This window comes from Aegilops tauschii, chromosome 3 (assembly GCF_002575655.3).
Source record: "Aegilops tauschii subsp. strangulata cultivar AL8/78 chromosome 3, Aet v6.0, whole genome shotgun sequence".
Classification (NCBI taxonomy): Eukaryota; Viridiplantae; Streptophyta; class Magnoliopsida; order Poales; family Poaceae; genus Aegilops; species Aegilops tauschii.
In genome coordinates, this window is record NC_053037.3 from 467229239 (window position 1) to 467249266 (window position 20028).

General features: G+C 46.8%; 1 long non-coding RNA gene across 1 annotated transcript; it reads right to left on the reverse strand.

Annotated features, from left to right (window-relative positions):
- Positions 1-15324: 15324 nt before the first annotated feature.
- LOC141042465 (uncharacterized) lies at positions 15325-18913 on the reverse strand. Its single transcript, XR_012205321.1, has 4 exons — positions 18134-18913; positions 17701-18031; positions 16828-16916; positions 15325-15592 (listed from the first exon to the last, which is right to left on the reverse strand). It is a non-coding gene; the product is annotated as an uncharacterized lncRNA (long non-coding RNA).
- Between the last annotated feature and the right edge of the window lie 1115 nt (positions 18914-20028).

Sequence of the window (20028 nt, forward strand, 5' to 3'; positions counted from 1 at the left end):
TTGTGACTTGAATTCATCAATCATATAAGTCTACGGATTAGTAACACGTGATCCTGATAGAAGAAGAGAAAGCCTAGTTCCTTAACCCCGTAGAGAAGATAGGATGACTCGGATCAGAAGGCCATAAGGTAAAGAAGTAAAAAGAGCCTTATGTTCCTTCCCACAATCAATTCCCCTATATATAACTAAAGCATTTCTAGACTCGACTTCGACCAGTTTGGCTTGGTAATCCTACAGGCAGTCAGGCTCTGATACCAAAGCTATCAGGACCCCGATCTTAAGTCACACCGATCTAGCATGTAACACATCATATCACTTTGCGGCCTCACGCACGATATTCCTACGGGTGCCACCTTATCTGGACTGGACCGTTTGCGCCTTTTGGCTCACGTATATGATAGTGTCGCTAGCATCCATATGACAAGGAACCCGGGCCAACATGACTAGTCGTAAACCCAAAGTGGCACTAACTTACAGGGACAGGCATACATGACCCAGCAACGAACATGTCGGTCATCAGCGAGTGAATCCGAGCTGTAGCAGCTGGGCTAACAGGACTCCAGTAGACACCGCGTGACATGTCCCCGAAGGGACAGACACAGGAACGAAGAAGGACACATGCCGACCAGCCTAAGTGTTCCGGAGCAGTAGCAAGCTACCATGGCTCAGTGGAAGCACTAGGAGACATTTCCCGGTAAGAGAGGCTACCAAGGATAAACAACTAGGTTGTCGGATCCCACACATACCAAGCATTTCAAATCATACACACAATATGCTCGATATGTGCAAATACAACATGGCATCACAACAAAACTCTACAACTCAAAGTATTTATTCATTAGGCTCCGAGGAGCCAAGTATTAAAAACATGGGTCTCATGACCCAACATACAGAGCATACAAGCAATAAAGCGGAAGCATAAACATGTCTGAGTACAGACAACTACAAATGAAAAAGGCTGAGAAGCCTGGCTATCTACAAGACCCTCCCAAGGGTACAAGATCGTAGCTGAGGTAACAAGCTAAACGTCGAAGTCCACGCGGAACTACTAGTGAGACTGAAGTCTCTCTGCAAAAACATAAATTAAGCAAACGTGAGTACAAATGTACCCAGCCAGACTTACATCAGAACTAGCTACATATGCATCACTATCGATAAAGGGGTGGTGGAGTTTGACTGGAGCAAGCCAGCTTTGACTCGGTGGCTATCCTGAACTACGATTCTAAGTAACTCTTTTGAGGTGGCGCACACGAGTCCACATATTCACTAATCAATACACCACTATGGATCTGCTCCCGTCTCCCTACGAGAACGCCATCCATAGCACTCACGCTTATCTTGCGCATTTTAGAGTATCCACTTTCACTTGTCTATGAACTGTATAGGCAACCCAGAGCTCCTTTACCGCAAACGCGGCTATTCGAATAGATCATTTATAACCCTGTAGGGGTGTACTTCTTCACACATGTTTCCACCACTTAGCATCTGCACAAGACATGTGCTCGGCAGACTTCAAGCGAAAGCCGACGTCGGTGTAGACCACGACCTGACTAACCACACAAGTCCCTAGTCCAGGTTTATCGCCTATTCAGGTTCCATCCGCAGGGAGTCCGGCCGAGGTTTCCACTACGGCGCCGAACGATGTGTGTAGGGTTCCCGAGGCACCAAACGGGCGTCTCGGTACACCGTGCCACGTGCCTACCGCATCACAGCCCACCCCTCGGGTCAGCGCTGTGCACGGCCTCCAGCATACTACAAACACCAAAAACTACTTGCAACTCCTGGACAGAGGACAGGGGGGTTAATAAGTCGAGCGGGGTCATATTTCAGGGCCCAACATCTGGTAGTAGCTGTTCATGGATTACAAACGCAGAACTCAGTTCCTGAGGACGGTTTCAATGAGATAACCCACCATGTACTCCTACATGGCCTCTCACCGCTACCTTTACCAAATCGTGTTCACACACTTAGCTCTCAACAGTAAGACATGTTCACCACATTCCGATTCATCCCCGATGAATCAGACTTGACTCAACTCTAAGCAGTAGCAGGCATGACAACAAGCATGAATGAGTAGGCACATCAGGGCTCAAACAAGTCCTACTCATGATAGTGAGTTTCATCTATTTACTGTGGCAATGACAGGTCATGCAGAGGAAAGGGGTTCAACTACCGTAGCATGTAACAGTTGAATCGTTGTTGTCCTAATGCAGTAAAAGAGAGCAGAAGCGAGAGAGTGGGATTGTATCAGAATGAACAAGGGGGTTTCGCTTGCCTGGCACTTCTGAAGATAGTATAGCTCTTCATCGGTGTCATCGAACTCATCGTCGGAACATACGTCTACCGAGGGGGAACAACCACCGGCAAAGAGAGAAAGGACACAATCAATGCAATGCATAATATGATGCATGATCATGACCTAGCAATATGTTGTGATTTGAGCTAATACAGCTAGCAACAGAGGGGTTTGAGTTGATTTGAACCAAAGGTTCAAAATCAAATTCAAACAATGAATTTCCAAAGTGCATTAACATCTTTTGATCTATACAGCAGGTTAAGTTGTTTCTAGATTATTTTCTATGATTTATTGAAGTTTGGGTCTTTTCTGGAATTTCTGGTTATTTCGAAAATAAACTAATTCCAGAAAATATTAACTGCATCAGTACTGCGTCAGCACGATGTCAGCTAGTCAACGGGGCAGCCCAGGTCAAACTGACCAGTGGGTCCCATGTGTCAGTGACTAAACTAACTAACCTAACTTAATTAACACTATCCTAGGTTAGTTAGCAGGGCGGGTCCCACCTGTCATTGACCCAGGGGAGGTCAAACCCCTGGTCAACCGGGGCTAACACGCCGGCGGCGGCAGACGCGGCGGAGGGGCTCGGGCTCACTGCTCCAGCGACCAAATGGACGGCGGAGAGTGGCTACGGGGAGCTGGGGCTCACCCGCGCCCGTTGCAACAAGCAGCAGCAGCTAGGGCAGCCAGAGAGGACGGCCTCGAGCTTGGCAGCGGCCGTCGGAGCTCGGTCGTGCTCGGGTTCGACGCTATGAGGCACGGCAGGGGGCGCGGAGGGGTGCTGCGAGCTCCTGGGGGCGTGACGAATGCGGTGACGCGCTCGGTTTCGAGCCTGCGTGGCCGTGGCCACGACGGTGGCATGCAGGGGCGGCGGCGCGTGCGGTGCGAGTAGCGCGTTGGCTATGACGTACGGTAGAGAGAACGGGGAGGGGAAAAAGGGGCAACAGCTCGGGCGATCACGACGAGGCGAACGACGAGCTCAGGGAGGAACCGGAGTGGTCGGGCGGCGAGGGGGATCTCCGGCGACGGGCGGTGAAGGCGAGGTCGAGGAGGCGTCTTCGGGGCGTGCGAGCGCTCGGAGCTCGACTGGCTCGGTGCCATGGACGGCGGGGGAGCTCGTGGGTGCGCCGAGGCGATGAGGGAACGACGGTGGCTGCGAGCTTCACGGCGGCGCGTGCGCGGCTGCGTAGACCATAGCGGGGAGAGGTGAAGGAGTGAGCTGGGGGAGAGTGAGAGAGTGAGAGCGATCAGGACGGCACTGAGGAGGTCGGCCGCGGTGTCGAGCTTGCCTGGGGACGCAGGCAGACGCCCTGGTGGCGTGGCGCTCTCGGGCGTGCGCGCGTGCTCGTCCTTCTGGCGAGAGGAGGAGGATGACTAGCAGCGCCAGGTGGGCTGGGCCGGCTGGCCTGCGGGTAAGTTGCAGGTAAGTGGCCCAGGTGCTGATCTCTCCCTCTCTCTCTCTGTTAATTCTATTTCAGTTTTCTATTTTTATTCCTCTGTTTTGATTTAGTTTCTAAACCAAATCATTTTTGTAGCTTCTGAAAATTATTATGTGGCCTGATACAAAATATTCAGAGCCACTCACAAGTTTTCAAAATTATTGGAGTTATAAAAGTATTTATAGGAATTTATATCTCCAATTCAAATAAGTATTGATTTATTCAAAGACCAAAAATGTCCTGGAAAAATGTGTATCATCTCTGGTTAAGGTTTTCACCTTTTTTCATAAATCATGAACATTTCTGAAGGGCATTTTGGGTTCATTGAAAATATTTCATTTGATCCTAGTTGGATTTCATTTGGTGCTAGGGTTTGAACATCCCCATTTCAAGTTTCAAACATTTAAACATGATGCATGGATGCAGTTGCAACTATTTGCAGGCAAATTCTAGGGCTGTGACAAAAACAAAGCCTAAGTACGCATAATTTTAACAAATCCACCACCGTTCCGGCCTATGCATCGCCGGTGTGAGATGAGATGTCGATGACTTGTCCTGGCGACATGCCGCCATTGGTGGACTCCACGTCCCCCTGCTGATGTCGACCGCGTCCTCGTCCCCGCCCTCGTCCTCGTCCTCGTCCTCGGCGCCACCCTCAAGGTTGTAGTACTCGTAGTAGTGGCTAAGCCAGAGCTCGCGTTGGTACTCCACCGCTGATTCCTCGACGGACAGACTCTTCTCTACCTCGACCTCGGCCACGCGCAACTCCTCCTCCCGGCGCTCCTCGATCTCCGCCGCCTCCTGCATCTCCAGCTCCCGCTCGGCGACCTCATGAGGAAGCAGGTGCTCCATGGTCACCGCCGCCTTTTCAGACGTGGGTTGCATGCTGGAGTCCGAGGTGGCCTGGAATATCTTGGCGTGTGCATCCTTGATCTTGGCGTGGATGGCCTCGACCCGGGCCAGGGCGACATCGGCGGCACAGACGGCAGCTCGAGCACTCTCGGCATTTGCAGCCGCTGTCGCAGCAGCAGCAGCAGCCGTCTCGGCTGCTGCAGCTGCCCTGTCGGCTGCCGCAGACGCCCTCTCGGCGGAAGCGGCCGCGCTCAATGCGGATGCGGCGGCACTCTCGGCGTAGGCGGCCGCGCTCTCGGCGCAGGCGGCGGCGCTCGGGGGGGGGGGGGGGGACGCGGCCATCATACGGGCCTTCACGAAGCGTTTCCATGGCGTCATCTTTGCAAGAAGGGGGTGCGAGAATGGGGATCGGGATTCGTGGATTCGGGGGTTGCCGGCACTGGAGCAGACGAGCCGGTGAAGCTTAAGGAGGGAGACTTAAGTAGACCCAGATATTTTCATCGCAAATAGTTCCTAGAAAACAACTGTGTGTGATGTTGTAGATATTTTTTATTAGCTGTGAAAGACGAATTTGGAGTAAAGTGGCAACGGATGGTGTTTTAAATGAACGAGTAATTTTGTAGTACTAATACAACTATCATGTCAAATTTTGGAAAATTTCAGGGATCATTTGACCTTTTAAGACATTTAAGTGATTTTCTGGCCATTTAATGACCGTAATTGAAATTTGAACTACATGTACATGCAACAGCTAACCATAATGGTTTGAAAACTCATATTTTGTGTACGTGTGTGCGATTTAATTCCATGTGCAGTAAATTGGAGGGAATTTTCAAACATATTGGTCTAACACGCTATGACACAATTAAGCATGGAGTGACATGGCATTTTAATTCCAAAAATTAAAAAAAATCAGAAACACATGAAACCTTGGTTGATGTAATGTCATGTCACCAAGATGATGTGGTAAAAAAATGGCATGTTTGCCAAAAGTTTGGACACACACCCCTCACAAACTGGAGCAACTCACAAGAAGGCTCATGGTTCCGAGAGGGAACAATGCATGTTTGATGACGAACGGGAGGTAGCTTCCTCTTACGGCCTTCAATTTTTTTCTACGTCTAACGTGCACTACTACAACTGTAATGTGAATTTTTGGAAAATTCTTGGGGTCATTTGACCTTTTAAAGACGTTTAAGTGATTTTGTAGCCATTTAATGACCGTAATTCAAATTTGAACTACATCTACATGCAACGCCTAACCAAAACAGTTTGAAAAAAAATCATATTTGTGTACTTGTGTGCGAGTTAATTCCATGTGCAGTAAATTAGAAGGATTTTTCAAACATATTTGTCTCACGACATGGACACATGCATACGTATGCATGGAGTGATATGGCATTTTAATTCCAAAAAATAAAAAATATCAGAAACACATGAAACCTTGGTTGATGTAATGTCATGCCACCAAGATGGGGTAAAGAAATTGGCATGTTTGACGAAAGTTTGGACACACCCCTCACAAACCGGAGCAACTCACTAGAAGGTTCGTGGTTCCGAGAGGGAACAATGCATGTTTGATGACGAACGGGAGATAGCTTCCTCTTACGGCCTTCAATTTTTTTTCTACATTTAACGTACACTAATACAACTGTCATGTGAAAATTTGGAAAATTTCAGGGGTCATTTGACCTTTTAAATACATTTAAGTGATTTTCTAACCATTTAATGACCGTAATTCAAATTTTAACTACATATACATGCAACTCCTAACCAAAACGGTTTGAAAAATCATATTTTTGTGTACTTGTGTGCGAGTTAATTCCATGTGCAGTAAATTAGAAGGAATTTTCAAACATATTGGTCTCAAGGCATGGGCACATGCATGGAGTGCCATGGCATTTTAATTCCAAAAAATTAAAAACTGATCAGAAAAACATGAAACCTTGCTTGATTTAATGTCATGCCACCAAGATGATGTGGTAAAAAAATTGGCTTGTTTGACGAAAGTTTGGACACACACCCCTCACAAACCGGAGCAACTCACTAGTAGGTTTGTGGTTCCGAGAGGAAACAATGTATGTTTGATAACGAACGGGAGATAACTTCCTCTTACGGGCTTCAAATTGTTTTCTATGTTTAACGTGCACTAATACAACTGTCATCTGAAAATTTGGAAATTTCACGGGTCATTTGACCTTTTAAAGACATTTAAGTGATTTTCTAACCATTTAATGACCGTAATTCAAATTTGAACTACATCTACATGCAACGCCTAACCATAACGGTTTGAAAAATCATATTTTTGTGTACTTGTGTGCGAGTTAAAAAATCATCAGACGATGTAAATATCTGGTGTTCAAAAAAGAAAATGTAAAGATCTGGCAAGACAACCGGCCCCCACACGATTGGCACTCTATCTCGCGGCTGGAGGTTTGGTAGGTGAGTGGCAGGGATCATTAATCAGACACGGTTCTGTATTGGAAACCGTCAGCTATTATGTTCACACACGGATTTTGCTGCGGGAATCATGTGTAATTCAAACTACAGTACTCGTAAATTCCGGCGACCAGCGTGTGTACTGTCCCCGTCAATCTAGATTCCGGCCTCCAATAAATACTCCCTTGCTCATGTCGTCCCGCCTGCATTCTCATCTACATCCTCCCCTCGCTCGCCCTCTCTCTCTCAAATCTCTACCATGGCGCCGCCGGTCTGTCCACACGCCGACGAGGACTCGCCGCCCCCCGAGGACGCTCACTCGAATAGCAGCGGCGAGGACCCCTACGCGCCACCTGACGAGGTTGCGCCGGAGCTCCCCAACTTTGGATTGGTTTTGGGGCCAGTACAACCTTTGTCTGTGGAAGTCGCTGCCGCCGGCTGAGAAAGCAAGGCAAGTGGCGTTCAAGAAGGAGATGGCGGAGGAGGAAGCTAGGTACCAAGCGGCCTGTGAAGCCCGTGATGCCGCCTGGAAAAAGTAGGCGGCGGAGCTTTGGGGTCGGGCGCATCGTCGTGCCGAAGAGGTGTACGAAGACGGGTACTTCGCGAGGAAGGTCATAGGCGCTGGGTGCCTTGTCACTGCGTCGAGGTGGGCCGATAAGCTCCAGTGTGCCACCGACGAGGAGCTCCGGTGGATGCCCAATGAAATGGCAAGATGTTCGCGCGCGTCCGCCAGCAAGAGGCAGATCGGTACGTCAAGCGCTGCAAGGCGGAGGAGGCGGAGTACTGCCTCCGCACTGGGAAGACGCCGCACACCAGGGAGCTGTTGGTGAGGGGCTACCGGAATACTGGCCCCAGGAGTGATTATTAGTTTTAGTATTGTTCGTTTTCAATGTTATGCATTGTACCTAGTAGTTAAGTATCATCAAGTATACGTGATGATATTATATATATATATATATATTCTGTGATGAACTAATGAACAATTAATATATATATATATATATATATATGAATTCCATTTTTTATCTGTTTTTGCATACTAATTTGAATCTAGCTGTTATCATCCACATATACAGAATGGAAAGCGTATATACACACATTGAAACAGAACATATAAGAACGGAAAACAGAGTACACATTGAAACAGAGGAATAAACAAAGCAATACTATGATGGTTGTGAATACATAGCTATCCACGTCGAAACGACTCAACAAAATAAAACACGTCCATGAGACCATGACCAGCAGCCCTTGCCTACGGTAGGTCTTGGTTCTGCCTGAACTCGTGCAGGCATTCGTCCAAGCGGTCAACACGCTCGCGGTACATCTGGAGCGCGATCTCGAGCTCCAAGTTGGCTATTTCATCAGAGATCACTAGCTCGAGGATGCGACGGCCATTTTCCTCTACTGCGCCCGGGTGGACACCTGGGCCAAGGAGGCGGTCGAGCCTACGGACCAGCGCGTTGGCATCCAGCGGGCCACGGACAAAGCGAACGGTGGCACCCATGCGAACGGCGTGGCGAGCGTCTAGTGCAAGTACGACGCGGTCGGCCTCTGATGCAAGTACGGCGCTGAGGGCCTCTGCCCAATCCTGGCGAGGAATGGGGGTGCTGACGGGACGTGTACCCAGCTGCGACGCCGTGTCAACAGCATGCAAGCGCCGATGGATCCGCTCTGGCTGTGCGGCGCACCGCGCCTCTCGCTCTGCAGCGCTCCAACGGTCTCGCCGTGCGGCGAGCCGCAACTTATCGGCGCGGACGTGCCTAGCTTGCTCTGCGGCGCCATCGATCATGTTGTGCGGCGAGCTGCAGCCTGTCGGCGCTGACATGCCTATCTTGATCCGTGGCGCTCAAGCGCCAAGCGCCAAAGGTCTGCTCAACCCTGGCGATGACGCGCATCACGTTGTCGTCCATCGCATTGCCGGGGAGCGCCTCGTCCTCGACAGGCCGTGGCGCCTGCTCGTTTTCCTCGTCGATGAGGTTGATGGCAGAGGCGGCGCTTTCGTGGGTTGACATGCTTGGAAAAGGTGGATGTGCTACAGGCTGCGCTTGTCGCCTCCGTGCGTCGCGCGCCGCCTAGGTTTATGCGCAATATCGCTGGGTGGCAAGAAATAGGTGAGGAAATGGCGGGAAACGGTGTTGATAAAACACCATGAATTAATGGAAACTTAGCATAGAAGGAACATCGAGCTAGCACAAGATGTAGATGATGATCAGATGAACACGGACCACACTAGGGAACCCGTCGGTGATGAATTCATCAATCGCAAACGGTTGAATACTAGCAAGCGTTTGCCCACAACACACACGGCTTATTCCATCACAAATAGGTCGGATGGATCAACTGTATGTCACGTATCGTACATTGTCCAAAAGTAATGCGGTAGACCTTCTTTAACATGTGTTAAAAAATAAAATAAAAATAAAAAAAAGGACCTCGAGGTTAAATTAACTCATGGGATGGGTCGTATCAGTCATTTAATTTGACAAATACGACCCATCCTATCGGTTAATTTAACATCAACAGAACTTCCCATCCAGTCACCCATCTGATGGCTGCACCAGCCTGAGCACACTTAACTTGAGAGTTCTCTTACGTGAGCTACTGGTGGAACAGCTAGTCCTTGTTAATATAGGATGCCTCTTCGCATCCTTATGGCGTATCCGGATGACCGCCCGTCCCCCAATGGCCAATAGATGTTGTGTAGACAGAGCATATCACATACGTCTTATTAGAAGCAATCGTTTGTGTTATTATCGGTCTTCGCACACATTTATGTTTACAGACTTGTTTGCCGTGTATCACACACATCTTGTTAAGTTAAACCGTTTCTGTTTCCATGTCTCAACGCAAACAGTTCATCCGAGTGAACTGTATGTTGTACATCGCACACACCTTGATCTGGCTGACCGTTTCTTTTGTGTTGCCTAATCACAAATAGTTCGTCCAAGTGAACCGTATGTTGTACATCGCACACACCTTCATCTGTTTGCCTGTTTCTTTTGTTCCTCCTCGTTGCAAATGGTTAATTGAATTGAACCGTATGCCCTGCATCGCACACGCAACTAAAATCTGAGCCGTGTTTGATGCATCCTCCATCGCAAACGTTTTGCACCTTTTTTGACGGTTTTTTACACCACCGTTTGCGATTATGGCATCGCACATAGTTTCGTCGAAGAGTCTCTGATCGTAGTGTCGCGTTAGCAGCATCCTGCAGTAGTGTCAAGACAACTGAGGTTTCTGATGCTAAGCCGGGCAAGATAGCTGGAGATATCATTTTGGAGAAAGATCCCGTCGAGGCTGCTGTTGAGATTGGTGGTAGTGCTGCTGCAGCCCCGGAGAAGTCTCCTACAGCAGAGCCATCAGTTGTTGTTGATGTTGGTTCTCCAGCTCTTCCTAGTGCAGCACAACCAACAGTTTTCATTGTTTTAGATTCTCCAGCTGCCCCAGCTGCTGCTGGTGTCCTTGCTGACGACGCTGCAATGTCTTCTGGAGATGACGAGGAAGAGACTGAAAGCGATAGCTTTGGAGAGGAGGTTGATCATTCCAGTGCTGCCACTAGTCTAGGCAAGAATCCATAAAGAGAGGAGCATGCTGTTGGTTTTTGTTGTTGGTTTTTGTCCATGATATCCATGTGAACTGTCTGTGTGGTGCAAGTTGAACTTCTGGTTTGTGCTTTGTCGTGTGGTTTGTAAATAAAGTTAAGTGAACCTGTTTCTATGTGGGGGAAGGTTTGTAATGCATGGGTTGTGATGTTTATAATCCTGTGGTTTTATCTTTTCTGGTGTAGCAGCTGAGATGTGCTTGTGTTTGAATGTTGTGCTTGAATGTTGCTCTTAATTAAATTGTCGTGATCTATGTGCTTGAATGTTGCTCTTAATTTCTATTTCTTTTGCTGAGCAGATAGTGAACTTGCTGTCGTCGGAAAGAAGGTTGATGACTTTTATTTCAGTGTAACTAGGCTTAAGAATGATCATTCTAAGAGGTGAGTGCAGCTGGTCAGAACTTACATCCATCTACCACTATGAACTGCCTGTGGTTTCATACCTGAACTTCTTTACTCTATGTTGCTGAAATTCTATTACTTCTCTGGTGCTGAACATCTAGCCTTTTTGTACTTCCTGTTGTGATGTAGCTGAACTTCTGTGCTTATATGTGTTATGAACTTCTTGAGTTTCTCATGCTGAACTTCTTTTACTTTCTATTGCTTGTTTTAGATCAAAGATTATGTTCCAAAACAACGAGTGTGAAGCTTCTGTTGAAGATGTCGCAATATCTTTTGCTCTTCGCAGAATGCTTCGATCTAATGTGGCTGAGGTTGCACTCTATTGTCTACGTGTGAAATACCATGGATCAGACAAACTCATCCTGCTGTATTGGGTTTGTGTAAGTCAACCCTGTAGTAATTTCTTTTCTGTTTTGTTCCTTACCATTTTAGTTAAAACTTGTTTGTCTCATTTTGTATTTTCATATGTTGGTGTTGGCTGCATTATTTTAGGACAAGATTTTCATATGTCATTTTGATTCCCGAGTGAGGAAGTACTTCTTGGTGACTGGTCCAGATAGCATGGATGCACATGATTCTGTAAGCAATATCTTGTTCTTTGTCTCTGTATTAGTTTGCACTGCGATCCACTCTGTTTATATTGCTTTATTTTTCTTTGCACCGTTTGATATTAATTTTCAGTTTTAATGATTTGTGTGTTTATGTTGCTTCAGGTTGTTTTCCCCACTTTGACCCGCCTAAAATTCCTGCTCACTTGGGTGGTGTTGGTCATTGGGTTTCGATATTTCTTGACCTGAAGAATTCAAGGTTCCAACTTCTTGACTTCCACTATGGACCAGACAATGACTATGCGGTACGCCTGTTTCGGCGGATGACTAATAACATCAAGAAGCTTTGGAACGATGCCAGCAACGACAGGGAGACACCCTTCAGTCCTATAACTATTGACCGTTTCCCGTTGGATTGGATTGATGTCCCAAAGCGGAATAACAAGTATGAGTTCCACTTTCTCTCTATCACTTCTGTTTAACTGTAGTTGTACGTAAGCTGCGACGTCTTTATTTGTTGCCTATCTTTTTTGTTCTAACACTGTTCTTTTTTGTGTTTGATGGCAGTATCGACTGCGGATTCTTCATGCTTACGAATGTTAATTCGTTTCATGATGGGGTTCTTGCAAATTATTCCCATGAAAATATCGCGGATATCAGGAAGACGTGGTTGTACTCAATTGCTTCTTCTAACCTGTTTGAGACAGACTTCCAAGGTCTCTTCAGTTATATGCAACAAAAAACTTTAGGTCAGCTTGGGTAGTAACCATGTCATCTATATTACTTGGACTGTACATTGTGCTGTACCCGAACTTCAGTTATATTTAATGGTCTTTTTTCTCTTCCTTTTCTTTGACAGTGGAGCCGTTGGACTTGACCGATTACCACTACTCATTCCTCGGGTCACAGGAATACCAGCCTACGGAGGAATCGATGAGTACAACTCCGAGAGAAGATGATAGCTCTCAAACCCTTATTCCTTCCTAGTTGGGAAGCAGGCTGTTGGTATTTGTGGTGCTCCGAACACCCCTTGGTCCAGGAAGGTTGGTGCAGTCGAAGCAGAGGTGATTTCGTCAGACGATGATTTTGAGAAGATTGCTTACCCGAAGAATGGTAAATCTGCTGCTGGTACTGTTGCTGGGAGAGGTGGGAAGAATGTTGTCATCACCAGGAGGAAACTGGCAGTTGAGTCTGGCAGCATAACTTCCTCCACGAGAGCATCAAGATTGCCTTTGAAGTAGCGTTCTGCTGTCGCTCCCCTAAATAAATACAGTTACCCTCATCTATCTGAGGTCGGGAAGTTGAGACAGTATGTGCTTAGTGAAGATGGTCTGAGTAAGTATTCTGAGTGAGTTTTCTTCTTATTATTTTTGTTGCTGCCAGAGATGCTACTTTGTTCTGAACTTCTGTTGTTATAGTATGTGAACTTCTGTTCATTTCTCCTTGCCTTGGAGTTATAATGTCTGAACTTCTGTTGTTATAGTATCTGAACTTCTGTTCATCTCTCCTTGCCTTTGAGTTATAGTATCTGAACTTCTGTAAATCTCTCCTTGCCTTTGACTTATAGTATCTGACCTTCTGTTTGTTATTGTATCTGAACTTCTAATATTTTTTCCCATCCTTTTAAATCTGCAGCACAAGCTACTGCATGTTTACCATCCCTGGGAATGTGATTAACCTCATAGGACGTTTTCTTTATACTCTTTTCGATGAAGGGTAGTAGATGGAAGGAGACATAATGGATTATCTCATAAACTTGTGGAAGGATAAGCCGGAGACCTCTGAGATCTTATCTTGTGCTGACAGGGTTGTACTTAGTCCCTACTTCCTACAGGTTTTAGTTCTTTGCACCCCTATCTCCCTTTTTTGCTCTAGTTTTGGTGTAGTGGCATTTGGGAGGTGTTTCAATTCTGTTTTTGTGAATGCACAATACTGCCTGGAGTATGATTTTTTTGCTGCAACCGTTCCAAAGTTCGATGCAAAAAAATCTGCTAATCTCCTCCGAATGTTTGTTCGCAAGGAAGAAGACCTTCTTAACGCAAAGCTGGTTAGGTTTTCATAACTCTTGCTTTTTTTAATTTTATGTACATCCTTTTGTTGAGTTTGTCAAGAAGTTTTTGTTCATCCCGGTTGTTCAATACCTATGCTTTATAGTTTGTGTTCACCATTTCTTTCATTCTTGGCAGGGTTTTTTTTATACTATTCAAGCCAATTGACACAATGGCGCACTACAATGTGTATGTGCTGAATAGATATCGTAGGAGCATTGACATCCTTGATTCACTTCCTTACACTAATAAGGGAATGTCACGAACAAGTTTCCACAAAGACTGCCAAAATATCGTGAGTGTTTCTTAGCCTGAACCTCCTTTCATATTTTGACACGAAGTTTATTATGCCTTCTGTTGACAAAATATGTTTCTATCTCTGTTTTGGTAATACTGCTTGAACTGACTATCATTTGACAGTTGAACTTCTGGTATTTGTTTAGCTGGATATTATGCAAGTGTCGCCTTTATGTACCTGAACTTAACTATTTTGGTTAACATGTTTTTGACTTCATCTTATTTGTCATTTCTGGCAGATCTAGAGATTTGTTGGGTTGCTCGAGGAGGTGTACGACAAGGCTGCGTACAAAGCGAGCAAGTAGCCTAACTGGGCGAATATTGCAAAGAGGCCGACTTTTATCGATGTTCTAAAGCAAGTGAATAATGATTGTGGTTTCTTTGCCGTGAAGTTCTGCTCTACATATGATGGCGATGAGCTTGTTGATGATTTTGGTGATGTGAAGGTATGTTTTGTCCTTGTTCTTGTCTCATCATCCTTTCATTTTTCTTGTGTCTTTTTGCTGAGACACTCCTGCTGTGGTTTTAGTTATCCTTTACTAAACCATAATTACATTTCTTGTTGGCAGGCTGCTGCACATGACTGGAAGGCCGAGTTCGTGCACACTCTAATCTTTAGCGAGAAGAATGAAATCGTGCGTACAGAGCTTCCTGCCAAGATCCGGTCCTTGGGCCCGTGAATTTGAAGCATTAGTTTCAGCGTAGATTTGATTTCGTAAAGATTTAGGTTTGATAACGATTGGAACGATTCCATAAAGATTTGGTTGTAAGAATGTTTTAGTAGTTTGTGTATCTATAGCTGCAGCACTATTACTTATGATATTGAGGACAAATGTATTTGGTGTGAAGAATGATTTGGCTTGTGAATTTCAATGTACTGCATCGTTTTCAGTATCCATGTGTTGTATGTTTTTCCCCAACAGATGTACTTGAACTTCTCTTTGGGCTATGGTTGAACTGTTGGTTTTTTTGTGTTGTTTAATTTTGGGCCCCAACATATGATCTTTGACTTGAATTTCTTTGGCTGGGCTGCTGGTTTCAGATGGAGAGGATTTTCTGTGTTGAGTAATGTATTGGTATTTTTCAACTCAACCAATATGTAGCCATTTGCATAGAATCTATATGTGTTTTTTGTGATTTTTCAACTGCAAATGGATTTCAACTATAACTTTGTGCAAAAATATTCTCATACACTCCTTTACGTTTCTTTATCTTTTGTCGGCATTGTACATGAACTTCTGCACGTATCCAAACAGAACTTCATATGTGAACACGTTTGTTAGGCTTGCTGTAACGCCCACGATGCGGCTATATCTCCCACGTGTCGAGGCACGACTTAGAGGCATAACCGCACTGTGGTTTTGTCGCAAGAAGGGTCATCTTCACACAATCCCATGTAATGAACAAGAATGGGATAAAGAGTTGGCTTACAATCACCACTTCACACAATACATAAATAAATCATACATCAATCAGAGTACACACATAGGTCCAACTACGGAACAAAAAGAAAAGAAGAGAACCCCAAATGCTACATCCCCAATCGTCCCAACTGGGCTCCACTACTGATCATCAGGAAACGAAACATAGTAACGACCAAGGGTCCTCCTCGAGCTCTCACTTGAGCTCGGTTGTGTCATCTGCACTGGTATCCTCGACACCTGCAACTGTTTGGAAGTATCTGTGAGTCACGAGGACTCAGCAATCTCACACCCGCGAGATCAAGACTATTTAAGCTTATGAGTAGGATAGGGTAATGAGGTGGAGCTGCAGCAAGCACTAAGCATATATGGTGGCTAACATACGCAAATAAGAGCGAGAAGAGGAGCAACGCAACGGTCGCGAAGCTAGAAATGATCAAGAAGTGATCCTGAAACTACTTACGTTCATACATAACCCAGACCGTGTTCAGTTCCCGGACTCTGCCGAAAAGAGACCACAACGGCTACACACACAGTTGATGTATTTTAATTAAGTCACGTGTCAAGTTCTCTACAACCGGACATTAACAAATTCCCATCTGCCACATAACCGCGGGCACGGCTCTCGAAAGATAATACCCTGCAGGGGTGTCCCAACTTAGCCCATTATAAGCTCTCACGGTCAACGAAGGATATTCCTTCTCCCGGGAAGACCCGATCAGTCTCGGAATCCCGATTTACAAGACATTTCGACAATGGTAAAACAAGACCAGCAAGACCACCCGAATGTGCCGACAAATCCCGATAGGAGCTGCACATATCTCGTTCTCAGGGCACACCGGATGAGCAATCCGTACAACTAAAATCAGGCCTCAAGTTTCCCCGAGGTGGCGCTGCAAAGGGCTCTAGTTTGGACCAACACTCGGAGGAGCACTGGCCCGGGGGGTTAAAATAAAGATGACCCTTGAGTCTGCAGAACCCAAGGGAAAAAGGCTTAGGTGGCAAATGTTAAAACCAAGGTTGGGCCTTGCTGGAGGAGTTTTATTCAAAGCGAACTGTCAAGGGGGTCCCATAAATCACCCAACCGCGTAAGGAACGCAAAATCAAGGAACATAACACCGGTATGACGGAAACTAGGGCGGCAATAGTGGAACAAAACACCAGGCATAAGGCCGAGCCTTCCACCCTTTACCAAGTATATAGATGCATTAATTAAATAAGAGATATTGTGATATCCCAACATAAACATGTTCCAACATGGAACAAACTTCATCTTCACCTGCAACTAGCAACGCTATAAGAGGGGCTGAGCAAAAACGGTAACATAGCCAAACAGCGGTTTGCTGGGAAAGGTGGGTTAGAGGCTTGACATGGCAATATGGGAGGCATGATATAGCAAGTGGTAGGTAGCGTGGCATAGCAATAGAGCGAACATCTAGCAAGCAAAGATAGAAGTGATTTCGAGGGTATGGTCATCTTGCCTGAGATCCTGCAAGGAAGAAGAACGAGTCCATGAAGAAGACAAACGGACGTAGTTGAACAAATCCTCACAAACGCGACGTTATCGGAACTAACCCGAAGAAGCAACACCGGAAAGAAGCAAACAACATGATAAACAATCATCACATAAACATGGCATGATGCACAATCAAGCATGATGCATGCCCGGTTTATAGAGGTATGGCATGACAAACTGCACAAACAAAACTACAAGTTAAGTGGAGCTCAATATGCAACGAGTTGCATATTGACGAAACACCACATCAATTGTTTAGTTCTCTCGGTTATGTACCCAACAATATTAAATGTAGATTAACATGGCAAGAGGTGAAGCATAAGTAAGCTAACTATTTAGGCAAGTTTGAATGAGGCCGGAACAACAAACAACAATTTCGGAAAATCCTCGTATGCATATTTTGGATTTGGTACTGTTCTGCCTAGAACCATATTTATTGTTGTTAAAAAGTAAAACAAGGTGCACCAAGTTAATCTATGCATTTTCTACCCCATTTACATATAAAGTTTATTAAATTCCGAGTTACGGTTAATTAGTTATGAAATAAATCATTTTAGCATGGCATTTGAGCTAAATTAAACGAACAGCATTTTAAACATTTTAAACATGGATGCAAGCAGCATATTATGAAACTAGATAAAATTCTAAGCATTTTACATATATAATTCATTTTAATCCGATGCACGGTTGTGGAGTTATTAAATGCATGAAGACTAGGGACTTTTCTGCAAAACAGTAAACTCCTGGAAAAATAGCTAAAATCGCAGACATGGAAAAAACTACACTGGGCCGAATCCAACTGGCCCAACAGTGCAAAGGGGGGGTTTGGGCGGCTCACCAAGGGCCAAGCCCATGTCGATGGGGAGGAACGCTGGCTGGTTGAAGTGGAGGCGGAGGTGGGCGGTGGGCCTTGGCGAGACAAGAGGAGGCCCACGCGCGGTCAACGCGTGCGAGCGACCGCAGCGCTCGAGCAAACTCAACGCGACCTGGCGCTCGCGTTTGGAATGAAGCAGAGGCGCGATGCAGCGGGGCTGCGGGGCACAGGGAGGCGCGACTCCGGCTGGCAGGGGCCGGAGACGACGCGGCGCGGATCCGAGCGACGGCAGGAGGCTGCAGTCGGTCTCCTGGCGAGGGAAAAACGAGGGCGACGGACATCGCGGCTCGGTTCCCTGTTGCAACAGAGAGAGAGAGAGCAGAGAGAGACATGAGCTTCAGAAAAACAGAGGACATGAGGCAAGAGAGGGAGGGTCGGCCGAAGATGGTGGCTGGACCTGGAGTCAAGGCGGCGAAGCATCTGCAAGGCGGGGCAGCGGCCATCTGCTCGACGTTGTCCCGTGGGCGCTCAGGCCTTGGGCTCAGGCAGCAGGACGGGGAACTTGGCGGACGGGAGGGGTCCTGGACGGCGGGGAACGGGACTACCATGGCAGGATCCGACGGAGAGGCCGGATCTGGGGCGCGGAGGGAAGAATCCATGGCGGCGGAGCTCCATCCGGTGGCCATGGCGAGGCTCCTGTGCTCCTTGAGAGAGAAACGAGGGGAGAGAAAGAGGGTTACAGGAGAGACGAGGGAAGGAGGGAACAGAAGGAGAAGGAGACGGGAGACTGGCCTGGCGGATTAGCACGGAGGAGCTGCTCGGCCTTGAGGTGCTGCTCTATGCGGTCGACGCGGTGCAGGGGAAAACAGAGGCCTCGGGCGTCGGTTGCAGGAGCGAGAGGCCATAGGCGAAGGGCTGCTCGCGAGCAAGGGGCACGGAGCTCCGGTGCAAAATCCATGGTGGCCGGCGCGTCCTGCTCGCGGACGAGTTCCGGCAAGGTACGGTTGCCGGTGGTGGCGCCCGAGGAGCAGCGGCAGTCGGGCACGAGGTGCTCGAGGAGGGATCGAGCGGGAAGAGCTCGGGGCCTCGGTTGCGGGATTGGGTGGATCGAGGGAAGGAGGTGGTTGGTCCAATCGGGAAATCAAGGGAGAGAGGGTGGATCTAGAGGGATCCCGATGAAGATGCTGAGTGGGTGGCGGCGCGGCTAGGGATGGATGGGACAAGGGGGCTAGATTTTAGGGATTGGTCTAGGGTTGGACTATTTATATAGGTAGGGGATTAGGGTAGGGGTTAACGCGGTCCGTTTGATCGTAATCGGGCGGTCGAGAATAAATAGGTAGGGAGTCCAAATACGAAAATGGAGATGTTTGGGGATGATCCGGACCCATTGGTAACAACAACCCGGGTCGGGTTCGGGACAATTTTCGGACGCGCGCGAGGGGTGGTCTGAGAGGGGTCGACAAAGACAAAGTGTCTGATAAAAGGCCCCGGAGAAGACAAGAGAGAAAACGAGGAGCAACATTGCAAGTGTGGTTGGTCTCGAAACGGTCAACGAAAGCAAGGGGGGACGCGGCAACTATGAGCGGATGCAAGTTTTATGAAAACATGCGGATGCAATGCGATGATGAATGCAACAAACAAATAAATGCACACAACGATAACGAAAAAACATGGAAGCCGTCTGGAGCGTCGGTCTCGGGGCGTTACAACACTCCACCACTACAAGAGGATCTCGTCCCGAGATCTAAGGACGGCACCGGAAAAAAGCGGAAGAGGAAGAGAAGAGGTAAAGCTAAGTTGCTTCTTTGACAAACGAGTGAAACCACGAACCTTGAGAGATTGAACGAACGAAAAGAGAGAATACATGGGAGATGAACGAGATTGAAAACACTCCGTTATCAAAGAGGAACAAGGAACATTGCGAGAACCTTTGTAGGTTGAAGAATATGAAACAAGAGCTTAACAGATCAAAAGGAATATGAAAGCACACCGGTAGAAAAGAGAAACAAGGAACACCATGTGAACCTTGGAGTTTGCAAACCTATGAATGACGAGAACAATGGACGAGAAGTACATGCAAGCACTCCGGTTGAAATGAGATGTACAAGGAACGATAAGGATCAATTATGATAACGCTCCGGTTGGAAATGAAAAGAATAGAATTTGAACTTGGTAAAATGAAAGCACTTGGATGAGACTCCGGTTAAAATTAGATAGAGAAGGAATAAGATTGATATAATTTGGGCAGCATTCCGACTGAAAGAAGAAGGAAAACTTGATAAGATGAAAAGAACTTAAAGAGATGACACAACACTCCGGTTAAATGGTAAGCATGAAAAGAACACGATCCTC